Source organism: Loxodonta africana, chromosome 4 (genome assembly GCF_030014295.1).
Source record: "Loxodonta africana isolate mLoxAfr1 chromosome 4, mLoxAfr1.hap2, whole genome shotgun sequence".
NCBI classification, from domain to species: Eukaryota; Metazoa; Chordata; class Mammalia; order Proboscidea; family Elephantidae; genus Loxodonta; species Loxodonta africana.
The window spans coordinates 100,620,474-100,639,260 of NC_087345.1; the positions used below are offsets into that span (position 1 = coordinate 100,620,474).

The window sequence follows — 18,787 nt, forward strand, 5'->3', positions numbered from 1 at the left end:
TATTATTGAAACATCTGTATCTTCAACAGGGGCTAGTGTTTGAAGTAATCACTGCTGTAGTGCATTAAAATGAGCACGTCCCCGGTTAACATGTATCGAGTTAAATGGAATAGAATATCTTCATGTGAGCTTGAAGAGAAAATTCTGTTGAGCTTTTTTTCTCTTTTGGTTAACACTAGCTTTTTTCTATTTTTTAATGTCCATTTTTAGATGATTATTTTAAAAGTATAACACATTATCAAAACTATTATTTATTGCTGTCCTTTGTTCAAGTATTTAAATTAAAGTCAGCATTATTATTTATCAGTACTTGGCATACTTTTATGTGCGTGTGGTTTGTTTGTTGTAGCTGATAAATGGTATTTTAAAGACTTATTGGTGATAAATGGGAATTGTATTGATGCTTTTTTTTTCTGAAGTCTTATAGATTGTTAACCCTCAGGGCAGTGGTGGCATTTATACCAAAATTCAGTGAATGTTAATGACAATGCCAGCTTAAGAAATGGCAGGTTTTAATCAACTAATGATCCTGTACTAATATTAAAAAATGATGTTGTTTCAGTGAAGTAGAAGAAAGGTATGATAGAGGATATTTTTCTATATTAAAATATAACTGCCATTACAATACAAATTTAAAAATGAAGCCATTCAAATCATTTTCTTTTCCTTGTGTTTCTAGAAGTTGCTGTTGACATTGTAGTTAACAAATTGTGTCCTGTACTTTGGTGCATGTATTTATAGATTTCTGGTGAATTTACAACTTTTTCTCTTGTAGTTCTAGATGTAATAATACTCTCAGATAAAATTATGTAATCTTCTTATTCTGATAGAGAAGAAAAAGCTGGATCACTTACCAGTAACTGGAGTTCTCCTATTGGGTAATCTCCACAGATCCACATTCTTTGAAGTTATTGTGAATGCCTCGAGGACCAAGGAACCGTTGAAATTACCAATTTCAGGAAGGTAAGCAAGTGCACTGAAGCATGTCTATAGCATCTCCGAAATCCCTTCCCCCCAACTTTCTTACATATACGTCTGTACTGCATGCCCCCTCAGTTCCAGTGGGTGCCCATCAGGAAGATTCTGATGTTGGACAGAAGGGCAAGAGAGATGGATCTGTGAGGGAAAAGACCCAATAGGATAACTCAAGTTACTGGTAAGTAATCCACTTTTCACAAACTCGAGATTTTTTTCCTCCAATTTCTTCTTTTTGGAAGGAGTTTGTTTAATTACAAAGAAGGAAGTTGTTTGGGATAGCTTCTTTTTGTAAGTTTCATGTAAATTATTGAATTTAATGTATAGATAATAAATACCTAAGTTAATGAATATATCAATAAATTTAATTAATTTTAGTGTATTTAGTTTTTAATGTATTATCATTTGTATAATAGCTGTTCGTAAAAAATTATATGCTTATTGACTTTTGGTAATGGTGTAATGGTTGTAAAGCAGTGTAGGGAAGCTTTATGTTGGAATCTCTTATAAATTCCTTTATCTTGTGATGTTCTATTGACTAAATGCTTGTATTGTAAAATTTATGCATGTGCCAAATTTAGTCAGATTCTTTTGGCATGTTAGTGTTTGAACAGCAAGAATAGTTTTATGTATTGACTAACACTTCTTCATGACATAGTTTTCAATGTACCTTTTAATGTCATTGATGGTATATTTGAAAAACAATTTAAGGTGTATTCCAATTACAGTTACCACTTAACTGTTCAGAATGGATGAGTTTATTGATGTGAAGGTTAGCAGAATTGGTTTAGTCTGAGCTCTCTGGTTCCTCAGGTACCAGATTACCGAGCTGACATATAATATTACAGTTAGGTAGAGTTCCTTGCTTCTAGTTTTACGCTCACTTACTCTGTGTGATTACCCGGTTACTATTTCTAAAAAGTCACTCTTAGCACATAAAGAGTCGATAATGTTGCCCTGGTAGAGCTATTTTATAAAATTTTAGTCCATTTGCTGGTCAGTTAAGGCCTCTCATAATCCAATCCCATTCTTTTTGTTTAACCTTAATTTCTCCAATTTGATCCTTTCGTTTCCTTTTATCTATGTAGTTATCATATTTTTGCTTCGGGTTGTACTTTATTTTCTTGAAATGTCCTTTTTACATTCTACTTTTCTGTATTTTAAAGTTGAGACCAAGTCCTGCCACTCCCATAAATCCTTTTATGGTAACATCTCTGTTACCTACATTATCCTAATGGAAAAATTGGAATGGTTGTGAGGATTGAATAAATTAATCCATGTAAGGCACTTAGAAGAATGCTTAGCAGCACATAGTAAACACTCTTCTGGGCTATTTATTTGAGTGTAGATTAATCATAAACATTTCTGTGTCTATAGAAATAACGCTTGTCAGTATAACACAATTTAGTCTTTAAATATTGGCTCTGGGTTGTGTTGCTGTTTCTTGTGATAAAAACTCTTAGGCTGGGTTTTTTTTTTTTTTTAATTTTGTGCTTTAAGTGAAAGTTTACAAGTCAAGTCAGTCTCTCATATAAAACCTTATATACACCTTGCAATATATACCTAGTTGCTCTCCCCCTAATGAGACAGCACATTCCTTCTCTCCACCCTGTGTTTCTGTATCCGTGCAGCCAGCTTTTCTGTCCCTGCTACTCTGGCCTTTGAAGTGTTTGGTTTATTCAGGAGACTTCATTGCTTTTGGTATAGTCCAGTTTTGCTGACCTCTTCTATATTGTGTGTTATCCATCCCTTCACCTAAATTAGTTTTTGTCTGCTATCTAATTAGTGAATACTCCTCTTCCTCCCCCGTCTTGTAACCATCAAAAAATATTTTCTTCTGTGTTTAAACTATTTCTTGAGTTCTTATGATGGTGGTCTCACACAATATTTGTCCTTTTGCATCTGACTAATTTCACTCAGCATAATGCCTTCCAGATTCCTCCATGTTACAAAATGTTTCACGGATTCATCGTTCTTCTTTATCGATGCATCGTATCCCATTGTGTGAATATACCATAATTTATTTATCCATTCATCCACTGATGGGCACCTTGGTTGCTTCCATCTTTTTGCTATTGTAAACAGTGCTGCAGTGAACATGGGTGTGCATATATCTGTTCGTGTAAAGACTCTTCTCTAGGGTATACTCCAAAGAGTGGGATTGCTGGATTCTATGGTAGTTTTATTCTAGCTTTTTAAGAAAGTGCCAAATCGATTTCCAAGATGGTTGTACCATTTTACAATCCCCACCAGCGTCGTCTAAGTGTTCCTTAAGCTGGGTTTTAAACAGGGCTTCAAACCGGTTCCTTCAGGTTCCAACCCCTGCTGAGAATTTGCGTTTCCACCCCAGGTACACTGAATTGGAATCTACATTTTCAAGATCCCCAGGTGATTCTTCTATGATAATATTCTATAATTTCTTTTATTGTGCTTTAGATGAAGATTTACAGCAAATTAGTTTCTTATTAAACAATTAACACACATTGTTTTGTGACATTGGTTGCCAACCACACAACTTGTCAGCACTCTTCCCTTCTGACCTTGGGTTCCCTGTTACCAGGCCCCCCCACCCCCCTCCGCCTTCTCATCCTTGCCTGTAGGCTGGTGTGCCCATTTGGTCTTGTTTTGTTTTATGGGCCTGTCTGATGTTTGGCCGAAGGTTGAATCTTAGGAGTGACTTCAGTACTGAGTTAAAAGGGTGTCTGAGGGCCTTCCTCTTGAGGTTTCTCTAGTCTCTGTGAGACCAGTAAGTTGCTCTTTTTTTGTGAGTTAGAATTTCCTTCTACATTTTTTCTCCAGCTCTCTCTGGGAACCCTCTACAGTAATCCCTGTCAGAGCAGTCTGTAGTGGTAGCCAGGCACCATCTAGTTGTGCTAAACTTAGTCTGGTGGAGGCTGTGGTAGTTGTTGTCTATTAGTTCTTTGGACTAATCTTTTCCTTGTGTCTTTGGTTTTCTTCATTTTCCCTTGCCCCAGACAGAGTGGAACCAGTGGAGTATCTTAGGTGGCTGCTCACAAGCTTTCATGACCTCTAATGCTACTCACCAAAGTAGGATGTAGAACATTTTCTTTATAAACTATGTTATGACGATTGAGCTAGATGTCCCCAGCCCTCAGCCCAGTAATTCAGTCCCTCAGGGAGTTTGGATGTGTCTGTGAAACTTCTATGACCTTGCCTTGGTCAAGTTGTACTGACTTCCCCAGAATTGTGTACTGTCTTACCCTTCACCAAAGTTATTGCTTATCTATTGCCTAGTTAATGGTTTTCCATCCCCACCCTTCCCCTCCCTTGTAACCATCAAAGATTGTTCTTTCTGTGTGTAAACCTTTTCATGAGTTTTTTATAATAGTGATCTCATACAGTATCTGTCCTTTTGTAATTGACTTATTTCATTCAGCGTGATGCCCTCCAAATTCATCCATTCTATGAGGTGTTTTGCAGATTCATCATTGTTCTTTATCGTTGCATGGTATTCCATTTTGTGTGTATACCATAGTTTATCCATTCTTCTGTTGATGGGCGTTTAGGTTGTTTCCATCTTTTTGCTATTGTGAAAAATGCTGCAGTGAACATAGGTGTGCATATGTCTATTCGTGTGATGACACTTATTTCTTTAGCATATATTCCTAGGGATGGAAATATTCTATGATAAATTTTGAGGACCACTGCTCTGCTAGTGTTCTTAGAATTGGTGCCTAACTAGCAGCGTTAGCATTGCCTGGGAAGGTGTTAGAAATGCAAATTCTTAGCAGGAGTTCAAACCTGAAGGAACAGGTCAAAGCCCTGGTTGTAAGCAGTTTGAAATCAGAGATAGAATTTTATATTTTTTATCTTATTCAGTTCCTGACATCAATAACAGATTAAATTGTATCTAGTGAAAAGTTTGTTTTCCATGTAGATTCATAAATATGCTTACCAGTAGTTTTTTCCATTTATAAAAGAGGTTCATTTGGCTCATCGATCCTTTTTGTTTTGTATTTTTTTTCTTAAAAATATTTTCACTTTCTTACAAACAGGTATAATCCGTTGCCATTGCTGTTGAGTTGATTCCGACTTATAGTGACCCTATAGAACAGAGTAGAACTGCCCCATGGCGGTTTCCGAGGAGCAGCTGGTGGATTTGAACTGCCAGCCTTTCTTAGCAGCTGTAGCTCCCTGTAGATCTTAAGCACTGCATCATCAGGGCTCCAGAAACAGGTATAGTGAAGTTGTAATTGTTTAGTGTAATATAAACTTCTATGGTACATAAAAAAAGAGAGCATGTAATTTTGAGTTAGTTAGAATGGCTTCACTTTAAAACTTCTGTATAGTGTTAGAAAACAAGCTGGAAATTCAGTTTACTTGATGTTAGAGGTTTAGATCATTGCTTGATTATCAGAAACCTTTGTCTTTAAGAATGAAGCATTAAACGAAATCTAATTTCAAGGTCATCGAAGGAAGGAAATGCCCTTTCGATAGGTTGACTGTCATTTCTGATAATCGCCAGAGAACCAATTCAGATCCAGTATTTGTACAAGGCAAGATAAAGAACATATAATTAGATGACTTGAGTACTAATTTTGAATCTGCCACCATCCATCTCCATAAGAGACTATTCAATCTCGTAGTTTCTTTGGTGTGATAATGGCATGGTGGTTATATTGAGAATGTCAGTCTTAGGAGCTACATGTTCAGTATTACACTTTCAACTTTTTTGTAGCTTTGAAAATTTTTTTAAAAGTTGGGAAAACTAAAAAAAAAAACAAACTATTGTGCTTCAGTTTCTCTGATTCTAAAATAGGAATAATTGGACTTGTTCTTTTCATGCCTTAATGCAGATAGACTCAGTTGGGGATAACATTTAGCAAAATAGCAGTCAAGAGAACTCAAGAAGTGGTTTTCTTTTTCTTTTTTAAAATATTAAAGAAGAGCTTACAGTGGAGAAATTTTTTAGAGAATATTTTACTTAAAATATATCCATTCCCTATATTTATTAAGAGTACATTGTAGTATAACTGAATACTCATTTAAGAAACAATAAATACATCTAGATGTATAAAATAACCAGTTGAAATCTTTAAAATGACAAAGATAGCTAGTTTAAAAGAACTCAATAAATGGGCAAAATAGATTAGACATAGCTCAAGAAAGAGGTTGTTTATTTGAAGATAAAACTAACAACTCTTCCAGAACATAGCACAGAGAGATATGGAGATGAAAAATACGAAAGAAAAGCTAAGACACATAGAGGGTAGATTGAGAAGCTTTAACATAAGTCTAATTTGAGTTCCAGAAGAGAGAATACAGACAATGGGTGAAGAAGCAATATTGAGGAAATAGAGTAAGAATTTTCCAGAATTAAAAAAAAAAAAGTAGACATTTTAAAATAACACCAGGTTTGGTTTTTTGTTTTATCTAAATGTGAGGGATGCAACAAAATTGGTACTTAAGTTTGATGAGTAGCATCTGGGTCTTACCATCTTGTGAGCGGCCATCTAAGATACATGTATTGGTCCCATCCTGTCTGGAGCAAAGGAGGATGAAGAAAACCAAAGACACAAGGAAGATACTAGTTCAGAGGACTAATGGACCACGTGAACCACAGCTTCCACCAGCCTGAGCTCAGAACTAGATGGTTCGTTGCTATCACCTCTGACCGCTCTGACAAGGATCAGAATAGAGGGTCCTGGGCAGACCGGGAGAAAATGTAGAACAAAATTCAGATTCACAAGACACACCAGACTTACTGGTGTGACAGAGACTGGAGGAGCCCCTGAGACTATGGTCCCTGGATACTATTCTGATTCAGAACTGAAGCCACTTCCAAAGTTCACCTTTTAGCCAAAGATTAGACAGGCCTGTAAAACAAACAATAACACATGTGAGGAACGTGCTTCTTAGTTTAGTCAAGTATACAAGACCAAATGGATAACACCTGCTCTAACCAAAGATGAGGAGGCAGGAAGGGACAGGAAAACTGGGTGAATGAAAATGGGGAAACCGGGGAAGAAGGGGGAGAGTGCTGACATGTCGTGAGGATTGGAACCAATGTCAGTTAACAATTTGTGTGTAAATTTTTGAATGAGAAACTAATTTGCTCTGTAAACTTTCACCTAAAGCACAATTAAAAAAAAAAAAAAAAGATACTTAGGAGTAAATTTTTAGCCTCAAATGCATATATTAGATTATAAGATTAAAAGTAAGTGAGCCTGATATTCAGCTAGAAAAATGGAATAGAGAAAGTGAAACCAAAGAAAGAAGCAAGAGAAAGAAATTAATAAAAATAGAATTTAGTGAAATAGAAAATAAACAACAATAAGAACACCAATAGAGGCCATCAGCCAAATTAAATCAGGTTCTTTTCAATTGATTAAATTCTGGCAATACTCATCAAGAAAAACAGATGACACAAATAATAAGAGTTATCATCTAAAATACAATAAAAAAAGTTAAAAAGAAGACCTAACTAAAAATATGATAGTGGTTTTAAAAATCATAAGAGATTGTAATTAACTTGTATGTAATGTTAGAGGAAATGCTGTTTTCTAGATAAAATCTCTCTAATATTGGCTGTAGAAGAAAAAGAAAAACCAGAGAAACCAAAGACCATTAAAGAAACTGGAGCTGTTGCAAATTTCCCCTGAAAGAATAGTTTTTCTTTTTAAAACAGTTTTATTGAGATATACAGACAGTCCTGAATTAGCATTGAACTCTGTTCCTATGTCTGTCTGTAAGTCGAATTTGTACGTAAGTCAGAACAGTTAGGTATGGTTTGTATCTAACTTCAGTCAAATGCTTGTCTTAGTATATAGTATATTGTGTACCTTTGCATAAAAAACAGTAAAGAAACACTTGCAGATACACTAAAACATCTTTAATATAATACCGTAATAATAATGTTTTGATGCATGTTACAAAGTAGCACCCATTTCTTATTATAAACCATTGTATATACCAGAATTTTTAATATAATAGACTTTGCAGGGTTGGTTTGAAACTCAGGTTGTCGGAAAGTCGTGTATTTGTGACTCAGGGACTGTGTGTAACCCACATACGAAATTCAGTGGTTTTTAGTGTATTCACGGAACTGTGCAGCTGTTACCGCAATCAATTTTAGAACATTTTCATCACCCCTAAAAGAAACCTTGTAGACAATAGCACCCTTTCCCGATTCCGCCCAACCCCTCGAGCCCTAGGCAACCAAGAATCTACTTGTTTCTATAGATTTGCTTGTCCTGGACGTTTTATATAAATAAAGTTACACAATATGCAGTCCTTTGTGACTACTTTGATTTAACTTAATGTTTTCAAAGGTTTATCCATATTGTAACATGTGTAAGTACTTCATTTCTTTTTATGGTTGAATAACATTCTGTTGTATGGGTACACCACATTTTATCTGTTCCTCAGTTGATGGACGTTTGAGTTGTTTCCACTTTTTGACTGTTACGGGTAATGCTGCTGTGAACATTCATATGTATAAGTTTTTGTGCGGACATATGTTTTCAGCTCTCTTGGGTACGCACCTAGAAGTGGAGTTATTAGCTCCTATGTATGGTAATTATGTTTAATTTTTTGAGGAACTACCAGACTTCCAAAGCAACTGCACTATTTTACTTTCCCATCAGCAACATATGAGGGTTCCAATTTTGCCACATCTTTACAAACACTCATTATGTTTTTTTTTAAAATTATTGTAGCCATCCTAGTGAGTGTGAAGTAGTATCTAAATAAATATTTTTGATGATGATATCTTTAATTATAATTTGAGAGATATCTTGAGGGAACAGATAATCCCAATTTTATGCAAACAGAGCTAGAGGATAGAAAAAAAACAAAGCTACCCAACCCTTTTTATCAAGTAAGTTTAGCCTTGAAACCTTAACTGGAAAGAACATACAAAGTATATGACATTCAGTCTCATTTATGAGCACAGACATAAAGATTTTAAATAGGATAGGGATATAAGGATAGATTAATATTTGAAAATTTTATGTAATTTATAAGATAAACATAAAATTTCGGAATAAATTTTGATAGATGAGTAGAAGTACATGATAATATTCAAAATCCATTAATGTTTAATATTTTTAAAAATCCTCTTAAACTATGAAGAGAATTTTTTGTCCTTCCAGTAAGGCTGTCTTTCAATCTCTGATAACAAACATCATGTTTCATGATGAAACCTAAGATTCGTTGTTAGTTGTTGTGGGGTAGTGGCTAAATGCTACAGCTGCTAACCAAAAGGTTGACAGTTTGAATCCATCAGATGCTCCTTGGAAACTCTATGGGGCAGTTCTACTGTCCTGTAGTGTCGCTATGAGTTGGAATCAACTCAACAGCAACAGGTTTTTTAGTTATTGTTAGGTGCCGTCAGGTTGTTTCCGACTCATAGCGACTGTGTACAACGGAACGAACCACTGTCCCTTCTGACATCATCCTTAAATTCGTTGTTACGCTTGAGCCCATTATTGAGGCACTGTGTTAGTCCATCTTGTTGAGGATCTTCCTCATTTTTGGCGACCCTTTACCAAGCATAATGTCCTTCTCCAGGGATGGCTGGTCCCTCCTGATAACATGTTCGAGGTATGTGAGATGAAGTCTTGCCATCCTTGCTTCTAAGGAGCATTCTGGCTGTACTTCTTCCAAGACAGATTTGTTCATTCTTCTGGCAGCCGTGGTATATTCAGTATTCTTCACCAACACCATAATTCAAAGGCACTGATTCATCTTTGGTCTTCCTTACTCACTGTCTAGCTTTCACATGCATATGAGACAATTGAAAACACAGGGGCTTGGGTCAGGTGCATCTTAGCCTTTAAAGTGTTGTCTTTGGTTTTTAACACTTTAAAAAGATCTTTTACAAGAATTTTGCCCAATGCAATGTGTCACTTGATATCTTGACTGCTGCTTCCATGGGTATTGATTGTGGATCCAAGTAAAATGAAATCCTTGACAACTTCAGTCTTTTCTTTGTTTATTTATCATGATGTTGCTTATTAGTCCAGTTGTGAGGATTTTTGTTTTCTTTATGTTGAGACATAGTCCATACTGAAGGCTGTGGTCTTTGGTCTTCATCAGTAAGTGCTTCAAGTCCTCTTCGCTTTGAGCAAGAAAAGTCGTGTTACCTGCATATTGCAGGTTGTTAATGAGTTGTCTTCCAGTCCTGATGCCACATTCTTTTTCATATGGCCTAACTTCTCAGATTATTTGCTCAGCACACAGATTGAGTAGGTGTGGTGAAAGAGTACAACTGTGAAGCATACTGTTCCTGACATTAATTGACGCAGTATCCCCTTGTTCTGTTTGAATGACTGCCTCTTAGTCTAAGTACAGGTTCCCCATGAGCTCAGTTATGTGTTCGGAAATTCCCATTCTTCCCAGTGTTATCTATTATTTGTTATGGTCCACACAATCGAATGCCTTTGCATAGTCAGTAAAACACAGATAAACATCTTTCTGGTATTCTCTGCTTTCAGCCAGGATCCATCTGACATCAGCCATGATGTTCCACGTCCTCTTCGGAATCCGGCTTGAATTTCTGGTAGTTCCCTATCAATGTACTGCAATGTACTGCTGTCCTGCTTCTGAATGATCTTCAGCAGAATTTTACTTGTGTGTGATATTAATGATATTTGATAATTTCTGCATTCTGTTGAATCGATTTTGTTTGGAATGGGTACAAATACAGCTCTCTTTCAATCAGTTGGCCAGGTAGCTGTCTTCAAAATTTCTTGGCATAGATGAGTGAGCACTTCCAGAGCTGTATCCATTTGTTGAAACATCTCAATTGATATTCTGTCAGTTCCAGAATGCTTATTTTTCACCAATGCTTTCAGTGCAGCCTGGATCTCTTCCTTCAGTACCACTGGCTGTTGATCATCTTCTACTTCCTGAAATGGTTGAATGTCGACCAGTTCTTTTTGGTACAGTGACTCTGTGCATTCCTTCCATCTTCTTTTGATGCTCCCTGTGTCATTTAATATTTTCCCCATAGAATCCTTCAATCCTTTCAAAAAAAAATTCAAGCCTCAAGCTTTGAAACCTAAGATACACTCCCATTAAAGTGAAAAATAAGACAAATATATCTCTATCAGTGCTGTTGTTCTGTATAGTCATAGAGGTCCTAGCTCCTAGGAATTAAAAAAAAAAAAAAAAGCCCAGAAGCATTGTTAAAGGAAGGCAAATGATGAATATTATTGGCAAATGAGATTAACATCTTCCTGGAAAAGTAAAAAAAAAAAAAAAACTTCAACAGATTATTTATGTTAATAAGAAAATTAAAAGTTACTGAATACAAGGTCAACATTTGAATTGACAGTAGCTAATTTGAAAATAAAGAAGATTTCCTTTACAGCACATTCTATAAAGTACCTTGAATAAACCTAACAAAAAGTAAATCTATATGGAGAAAGTTTTAAAGTTTTATTGAAGGACATAAAATTAAACGTGATTAAAAGACAGGATAAACTATATTTATGGATAGAAAATACAAAATTACCAAGAAGTTACTTCTCTGTGAATTATATGTAGTTTCAGACAAAAAGACTTTCATATATAATAGTAAAGGAGCATGAATAACTGAGACAGTTCTGGCTTTCCCTGTTGAATATCAAGATTTTTTTTTAAAATGTTATTTAAAGTGGGATATTACACAGGAATAAAAAAGGATAAACTACTGCTCTATACAACTATACAGATATATCTCCCAGACTTAATGTTGAGCAAAAGAAGTAAGACACAAAAAAGATTACATGCATATGATTCTATTTATAGGGAGCTCAAAAAACAGGTACAACTAATCTATGATGCTGGAAATAGGATGGTGATTTTCTTGGAAGCATGATAACTGACTAGGAAGGGGTGAATGGAGGTTTCTAGAACATGAGAAATATTTATATCTTAATCTGGGTCTGATCACCCAGGCATACTTATTTAAAAATTTGTTTAGCTGTACATTCAGTATTTATACTTTACATTGTATAAGTTATACCTCAATAAAAAAATAAAATAAGGTTATAATATTTGTAGTGTAATATTAGTATAGAGAAAGAAAGATTAGTAAAACCAAATTCAGAAATGGATCAGTGCATACATGGAAAATTGGCAAATGCTAGAGATATCTTTTCCTATCAGTACAGAAAGAAAGGATGGACTGTTGAATTGGTTTTCTGTATTGAGGGTGAGTGTGGGGCATTGAGGTCTATTTCAAACCATACATAAAAAATAAATTACAGTTGAATTAAACACTAAATATGAATAACAAACTTTTTTTTTAAAGAAGAAAATATGTAACGCTATGGCATGGAAAGGCTTCCTTTACAAGCAGTGTTCCTGGGTGGTGCCGTTAACCTGCTCGGTTGCTAACCAAAAGGTTAGAGGTTCGAATACATCCAGAGATGCCTTGGAAGAAAGGCCTGGTGATCTACTTCTGAAAAATCAGCCATTGAAAACCGTGTAAGCACAGCACAGTTGTACTCCAAAACATACGGGATTGACTTAAGTTGGAATCAGCTCCATACACAGCAAGTCAGGAGAAGAAGAATGAACTATCAAGGATACAGGCTGATAGACTTGACTTCCTCCAAAAAAAAAAAAAAAACTTAGGCTCCATAAAAGACATCATAAACCAAACTAAAAACTAAATGGCATGACATGACTAGGAGGAAGGATATGTGCAATGTTTGTAATATCCAGTGGGTTTATGTGCAGAATATATAAAAACCAAAAGAATAAGACGTTATACAAATAAAGTAAGCAATGGATATAGACAACTCACAGCAGAAGAAACTAGAAATTGGAGTGGCCAGTAAACTGAAAAGATGCTTAGTCTCGTATTTAGCTTAAAACTGAGCTGTTAAGGGTGATAGAAAAATTTGGAAATGAGTGCTGGTGATGGTAGAACAAATGATAAACACAGTTAATGTCACCAAATTGCACGTGAAGAATGTTGAAATGGCAGATGTTTTGTTGCATGTATATTTACAGCAATAAAAACAAAACAAAAAACAAAAAATAAGCTATCAGTTTTCATCCATCAGATTACAAAGCTCAAGATGGGCAAAGTGTTACTTACATAGTTGAAAATGTACATAATAGAAATTACTATTTAAGGTATTAGTCTAGAGAAAATTTGCACATTGCTCAGGGAGATTTGTACAGGGATATTCATTTGGAAAAAAAAAAATAAATGTATATCAATAGGGCATGTGTAAATAAGATAAAATAGTCATATAATGGAGAATTACCTAGACTCGACAGCACTGGGTTTTTGGGTATGTTTAGATTATTATTTGATAATTATTATTCTTGTAATTTAATAAACACATTGTACTTACTATCACAAGGAATTGTTACAAGCATTTTATGAACCTTAATTGTTATTAGAGTCCAGCAAAGGGTACTATCATTGTCTCCATTTTACAGATGGGATACTGAAGCACAGAAAGGTGAAATAATCTACTCTTGTAGCTAAGAGAGGTGGGATTCAAAGCTAGAATTTACACCTCAGTCGCCTGGCTCCTGAATCTGTTATGCCTGCTGCCTTTTTCATGTGTATGAATATAGACAGACCTCGTAAATGTAAGGAAAAGTTAGTTGCAGAATGATATGTACAATGTGATCTTAGTTACCCTAAATTCACGGTAGTGATTTCCTCTGGATGGGAGTTGAAAAGTGAGGGAGGTCTGGTCATGGTGAAAGGGAGCTGTCTTTACAGATAACTGTACTTTTTTTTCCTTAAAGAAGAGTATGTATATTACTTTACAGCCTTTAACATACTATATGTAATATAGGTATATTTTTATATATTTATTATTTTATATATTACTTCTACAAAAATAAACCCCGGGAGGATGAACTTTATTGCTTTATCTTCATTTATTCTTGATGTTGGCTATGGTCTAGCCTACCTTAGAGATAGCAAACAGGTAAGTACTAGGCAACGGACTAGGTGCTGAGGATAGGGAAGTGCATACGTTTCAGCTTTAAGGAGGTCAGAGTTTTTTCAGGGAAAGAGAGAATGCAAAATAATTTTAGTTTAGTGTATTATGTGCAGATCTTTTTTCTTCTTCCTTGTTCTTTTTTTTTCCTCCTACCCCCTTTCCTTACAAATCCAAATAGGAGAAAACCAGAAACCAAACCTAGTGCCTTCATTCGATTCCTACTCATAGCGATGATTTGAATGTGGGAAAACAGGCAGTGGAATACTGATGGCTATCCCACTTCCTGTTCTTTTACAAAACTGCCAGAGAGTTAACCCTGTAATGCTCAGGAGTTGTAGCTTGCTTACCACTGTATCTTCAACACCTAGTGCTTAGTAGACTCCTAGATGTTTCAACGAGTAACTGACACACGTCTACACTTCACTTTCAAATTAACTAGCTCCTCAACTTGGAGTTCTCCTTAAGTTAGTTACCTGAGATTTCTTCCATTGATTTAGCTGCCAGAAACTGAGGTAATTTTGACTGAGCACACTATATGAAGCCTTGAATTGTTTTGTGTCATAGAGCTCTGACTTGAGTAGTTATTTTAATCTGTAAGAAATTTTGGGCCTCAAAAATCCATTTTATTTTCACTGTGCTAAATTCAATACCTTTTTTTAAACTAGTATTCTACTACTGGGATAATACAATTGTTTTTCTCAGTGTTACTGTATTTTTTGTCTTTGAGATAGTGCTATCTTGTAAAAGTGTTTATATCTCTCTATTTGTAGAATTCTTAATTTCCTAAAACCACATTCTCTTAGTTTCCAAGTAGACCATGTACTTTTTTCAGATGGTATTAGTGTTTTTAAAATGAGAATTTCAGTGCCTTATGATTTTAACTTTTGGACTGTAATTGGGAAAACCCTAAAACAAAGCATTTTATTATACTTGATGGATATAGTTTAATAATTGGGGAAATCCTGCTTCATGTGTACATAGTACTTCCTTCTTACTATGTAACCTTTTTTGCCAGAGATGACACGAAGAAAGCCTAGTTACCATTTGGTGGACCAATTCTGCTGACTCTAATCCCTGGCCAGAAATTTGAGTCAGTCTCTTTTCTGGACAGTCTGGTAAGCTGTCACTGTTCTTCACCTTAAAATCATCTTATCCAGATACACCCAAGAACTTAATAATATAGGAACAAACAATATTAAATTCAATGATAATGTTAAAATAGTCATAAGAATTTAAGACTTCACATTAAATGTGACTAATACAGAACAGTGCTGTCCAATAGAAATATAATGCAAGTTACAAAAAGGAGCCACATAGGTAATTTTAAAATTTCTCATGCCTAAATAAAAAGTGAAATGAAACAGGTCAAACTACTTTTAATACTATATTTTATTTAACTCAAATATATCTAAAATATTATCTTTCTACTAATTATACATTTTACAGTCTTTTTTTTTCCATACCAGGTCTTAAAATCTGATGTATAGTTACACTTAAAACAAACAAACAAAAAAAAACACGCTGCTGTTGAGTCAATTCCGACTTACAGTGACCCTATAGGACAGAGTAGAACTGCCCCATAGGGTTTCTAAGGAGTAGCAGTGGATTCAAACTGCCAACCTTTTGGTTAGCAGCGAGCTTTTTTTTTTTTTAATTTTTATTAAGCTTCAAGTGAACATTTACCATTCCAATCAGTCTGTCACATGTAAGTTTACATACATCTTACTCCCTTCTCCCACTTGCTCTCCCCCGATTGAGTCAGCCCTTTCAGTCTCTCGTTTTGTGCCAATTTTGCCATCTTCCCTCTCTCTCTATCTTCCCATCCCCCCTCCAGTCAAGAGTTGCCAACACACTCTCCAGTGTCCACCTGATTTAATTAGCTCACTCTTCATCAGCATCTCTCTCCCCCCCGCTGACCAGTCCTTTTCTTCGGGGATGGTTCCTGTCCTGTGCCATCAGAAGGTCTGGGGAGCATTGCCTCCGGGATTCCTCTAGTCGCAGTCATACCATTAAGTATGGTCTTTTTATGAGAATTTGGGGTCTGTATCCCATTGGTCTCCTGCTCCCTCAGGAGTTGTCTGTTGTGCTCCCTAACAGGGCACACATCGATTGTGGCCGGGCACCAACTAGTTCTTCTGGTCTCAGGATAATGTAGGTCTCTGGTTCATGTGGCCCTTTCTGTCTCTTGGGTTCTTAGTTGTCGTGTGACCTTGGTGTTCTTTCTTTGCCTTTGCTCCAGGTGGGTTGAGACCAATTGATGTATCTTAGATGGCCGCTTGTTGGCATTTAGGACCCCAGACGCCACATTTCAAAGCGCGATGCAGAATGTTTTCATAATAGAATTGTTTTGCCCATTGACTTAGAAGTCCCCTCAAACCATGTTCCCCAGACCCCAGCCCCTGCTCTGCTGACCTTTGAAGCTTTCTTTTGATCCCGGAAACCTCTTTGCTTTTAGTCCAGTCCAATTAGACTGACCTTCCTTGTATTGAGTGTTGTCTTTCCCTTCACCCAAAGCAGTTCTTATCTACTGATTGATCAATAAAAAACCCTCTCCCTCCCTCCCTCCCCCCTTTGTAACCACAAAAGTATGTGTTCTTCTCCGTTTTTTCTATTTCTCAAGATCTTATAATAGTGGTCTTATACAATATTTGTCCTTTTGCCTCTAACTCATTTCGCTCAGCATAATGCCTTCTAGATTCCTCCATGTTGTGAAATGTTTCAGAGATTCGTCACTGTTCTTTATCGATGCGTAGTATTCCATTGTGTGAATATACCACAATTTATTTACCCATTCATCCGTTGACGGACACCTTGGTTGCTTCCAGCTTTTTGCTATTGTAAACAGAGCTGCAATAAACATGGGTGTGCATATATCTGTTTGTGTGAAGGCTCTTGTATCTCTAGGGTATATTCCGAGGAGTGGGATTTCTGGGTTGTACGGTAGTTCTATTTCTAACTGTTTAAGATAACGCCAGATGGATTTCCAAAGTGGTTGTACCATTTTACAATTCCACCAGCAGTGTATGAGAGTTCCAATCTCTCCGCAGCCTCTCCAACATTTATTATTTTGTGTTTTTTGGATTAATGCCAGTCTAGTTGGTGTGAGATGGAATCTCATCGTAGTTTTAATTTGCACTTCTCTAATGGCTAATGATCGGGAGCATTTTCTCATGTGTCTGTTGGCTGCCTGAATATCTTCTTTAGTGAAATGTGTGTTCATATCCTTTGCCCACTTCTTTTTTTTTTTTTAATTTTTATTAAGCTTCAAGTGAACATTTACCATTCCAATCAGACTGTCACATGTAGGTTTACATACATCTTACTCCCTTCTCCCACTTGCTCTCCCCCTATTGAGTCAGCCCTTACAGTCGCTCGTTTTGTGCCAATTTTGCCGTCTTCCCTCTCTCTCTATCTTCCCATCCCCCCTCCAGTCAAGAGTTGCCAACACACTCTCCAGTGTCCACCTGATTTAATTAGCTCACTCTTCTTCAGCATCTCTCTCCCCCCCACTGACCAGTTCTTTTCATGCCTGATGAGTTGTCTTCGGGGATGGTTCCTGTCCTGTGCCATCAGAAGGTCTGGGGAGCATTGTCTCCGGGATTCCTCTAGTTGCAATCATACCATTAGGTATGGTCTTTTCATGAGAATTTGGGGTATTGGTCTCCTGCTCCCTCAGGAGTTGTCTGTTGTGCTCCCTGACAGGGGAGACATCGATTGTGGCCGGGCACCAACTAGTTCTGGTCTCAGGATAATGTAGGTCTCTGGTTCATGTGGCCCTTTCTGTCTCTTGGGTTCTTAGTTGTCATGTGACCTTGGTGTTCTTCCTTTGCCTTTGCTCCAGGTGGGTTGAGACCAATTGATGTATCTTAGATGGCTGCTTGTTGGTATTTAGGACCCCAGGCGCCACAATTCAAAGTGGGATGCAGAATGTTTTCATAATAGAATTATTTTGCCCATTGAGTTAGAAGTCCCCTCAAACCAAGTTCCCCAGACTCCAGCCCCTGCTCCGCTGACCTTTGGAGCTTTCATTTTATCCCGGAAACCTCTTTGCTTTTAATCCAGTCCAATTAGACTGACCTTCCTTGTATTGAGTGTTGTCTTTCCCTTCACCCAAAGCAGTTCTTATCTACAGATTGATCAATAAAAAGCCCTCTCCCTCCCTCCCTGCCCCCTTTGTAACCACATAAGTATGTGTTCTTCTCCGTTTTTTCTATTTCTCAAGATCTTATAATAGTGGTCTTATACAATATTTGTCCTTTTGCAACTGACTCATTTCGCTCAGCATAATGCCTTCCAGATTTCTCCATGTTATGAAATGTTTCAGAGATTCGTCACTGTTCTTTATCGATGCGTAGTATTCCATTGTGTGAATATACCACAATTTATTTACCCATTCATCCGTTGACGGACACCTTGGTTGCTTCCAGCTTTTTGCTATTGTAAACAGAGCTGCAATAAACATGGGTGTGCATATATCTGTTTGTGTGAAGGCTCTTGTATCTCTAGGGTATATTCCGAGGAGTGGGATTTCTGGGTTGTACGGTAGTTCTATTTCTAACTGTTTAAGATAACGCCAGATGGATTTCCAAAGTGGTTGTACCATTTTACAATTCCACCAGCAGTGTATGAGAGTTCCAATCTCTCCGCAGCCTCTCCAACATTTATTATTTTGTGTTTTTTGGATTAATGCCAGTCTAGTTGGTGTGAGATGAAATCTCATCGTAGTTTTAATTTGCATTTCTCTAATGGCTAATGATCGGGAGCATTTTCTCATGTGTCTGTTGGCTGCCTGAATATCTTCTTTAGTGAAATGTGTGTTCATATCCTTTGCCCACTTCTTGATTGGGTTGTTTGTCTTTTTGTGGTTGAGTTTTGACAGAATCATGTAG

General features: G+C 36.5%; 1 protein-coding gene across 4 annotated transcripts in view; it reads left to right on the plus strand.

The window, feature by feature from the left end:
* Positions 1-18,787, plus strand: part of YAF2 (YY1 associated factor 2) — a 129,554-nt gene that overhangs the window by 29,033 nt on the left and 81,734 nt on the right. The window contains exons 4-5 of one of the 4 annotated variants that reach the window (XR_010321868.1): positions 892-963; positions 1,057-3,281. The exons of 2 other annotated variants lie outside the window; for them this stretch is intronic. The gene's annotated coding sequence lies outside the window, so the exon portion shown is untranslated. Of the gene's footprint in view, positions 1-5; positions 964-1,056; positions 3,282-18,787 lie in introns of those variants that run through there. One more of the 4 variants, XM_064284373.1, reaches the window with a different exon arrangement.